We start from the raw sequence: 2,431 nt of genomic DNA, 5'->3' as shown, positions 1-2,431 counted from the left end.
GGTACGACAGCTTTTCTCCGTGCCCCTGGTACTCTGCTCAGCAGCACTTTGCTATGTACTTCCTCGTGCATATGGTACGACAACTTTTCTCCGTGCCCCTGGTACTCTGCTCAGCAGCACTTTGCCACACACACACTCCTCGTGCATATGGTACGACAACTTTTCTCCGTGCCCCTGGTACACTGCTCAGAAACACTTTGCCACACACACACTCCTCGTGCATATGGTACGACAATGTTTCTACATGCCCCTGGTACACTGCTCAGAAACACTTTGCCACACACACTCCTCGTGCATATGGTACGACAATGTTTCTACATGCCCCTGGTACTCTGCTCAGAAACACTTTGCCACACACACACACTCCTCGTGCATATGGTACGACAGCTTTTCTCCGTGCCCCTGGTACTCTGCTCAGCAGCACTTTGCTATGTACTTCCTCGTGCATATGGTACGACAACTTTTCTCCGTGCCCCTGGTACTCTGCTCAGAAACACTTTGCCACACACACACACTCCTCGTGCATATGGTACGACAATGTTTCTACAAGCCCCTGGTACTCTGCTCAGCAGCACTTTGCTATGTACTTCCTCGTGCATATGGTACGACAACTTTTCTCCGTGCCCCTGGTACTCTGCTCAGAAACACTTTGCCACACACACACACTCCTCGTGCATATGGTACGACAACTTTTCTCCGTGCCCCTGGTACTCTGCTCAGCAGCACTTTGCTATGTACTTCCTCGTGCATATGGTACGACAACTTTTCTCCGTGCCCCTGGTACTCTGCTCAGAAACACTTTGCCACACACACACACTCCTCGTGCATATGGTACGACAACTTTTCTCCGTGCCCCTGGTACTCTGCTCAGCAGCACTTTGCTATGTACTTCCTCGTGCATATGGTACGACAACTTTTCTCCGTGCCCCTGGTACTCTGCTCAGAAACACTTTGCCACACACACACACTCCTCGTGCATATGGTACGACAATGTTTCTACATGCCCCTGGTACTCTGCTCAGCAGCACTTTGCTATGTACTTCCCGTGCATATGGTACGACAGCTTTTCCACAAGCCCCTGGTACACTGCGCAGAAACACTTATGCCACGTCGGCTGTACGCGCTCTCCTCGCTAGCTAGTTGCTGATCTCCCCCACCTCCAGGGGGCCCCGGGGACCACCATCACATCTCCCTGTCTCCCTTACCGCTGAACAAGATGCATGCTGCTCCACTGGCCCTGCTGCTGTTGTGTCTCCATTTGGCCGAGGGGGTGAGTCGGCCTCCTCTCTCCTTTACGGTCGAAAAAGATGTGCTGCTGGCGCACTGGCCCTGCTGATGTGCTGTCTCCATTTGGCCGAGGTGGTGAGTCGGCCTCCTCTCTCCTTTACGGTCGAAAAAGATGTGCTGCTGGCGCACTGGCCCTGCTGATGTGCTGTCTCCATTTGGCCGAGGTGGTGAGTCGGCCTCCTCTCTCCTTTACGGTCGAAAAAGATGTGCTGCTGGCGCACTGGCCCTGCTGAATCCCTCTCTCCATTTGGCCGAGGGGGTGAGTCGGCCTCCTCTCTCCTTTACGGTCGAAAAAGATGTGCTGCTGGCGCACTGGCCCTGCTGAGTTCCTCTCTCCATTTGGCCGAGGGGGTGAGTCGGCCTCCCCTCTCCTTTACGGTCGAAAAAGATGTGCTGCTGGCGCACTGGCCCTGCTGAGTTCCTCTCTCCATTTGGCCGAGGGGGTGAGTCGGCCTCCTCTCTCCTTTACGGTCGAAAAAGATGTGCTGCTGGCGCACTGGCCCTGCTGAATCCCTCTCTCCATTTGGCCGAGGGGGTGAGTCGGCCTCCTCTCTCCTTTACGGTCGAAAAAGATGTGCTGCTGGCGCACTGGCCCTGCTGATGTGCTGTCTCCATTTGGCCGAGGTGGTGAGTCGGCCTCCTCTCTCCTTTACGGTCGAAAAAGATGTGCTGCTGGCGCACTGGCCCTGCTGAATCCCTCTCTCCATTTGGCCGAGGGGGTGAGTCGGCCTCCTCTCTCCTTTACGGTCGAAAAAGATGTGCTGCTGGCGCACTGGCCCTGCTGATGTGCTGTCTCCATTTGGCCGAGGTGGTGAGTCGGCCTCCTCTCTCCTTTACGGTCGAAAAAGATGTGCTGCTGGTGCACTGGCCCTGCTGATATTCTCTCTCCATTTGGCCCAGGGAGTGAGTCGGCCTCCTGCCTCCTTTACGGTCGAAAAAGATGTGCTGCTGCTGCTGCTGCTGCTGCTGCTGCTGCTGCTGCACTGGCCCTGCTGCTACCACATAGCCAGCATGGACCTCGACCTCCAGCAGGCCCCGGGGAGGCACATCCTCCCCTGCTCTACTCCCCCAGTAGCTTTCCTTTCCTGCAGTTACCCAGTACCACATAGCCAGCATGGACCTTGACCTCCAGCAGGCCCCGGGG

This window comes from Pelmatolapia mariae, unplaced genomic scaffold, assembly GCF_036321145.2.
Source record: "Pelmatolapia mariae isolate MD_Pm_ZW unplaced genomic scaffold, Pm_UMD_F_2 NODE_ptg000708l+_length_32755_cov_1, whole genome shotgun sequence".
NCBI lineage: Eukaryota > Metazoa > Chordata > Actinopteri > Cichliformes > Cichlidae > Pelmatolapia > Pelmatolapia mariae.
Note: the sequence above shows the minus strand (reverse complement) of the source record.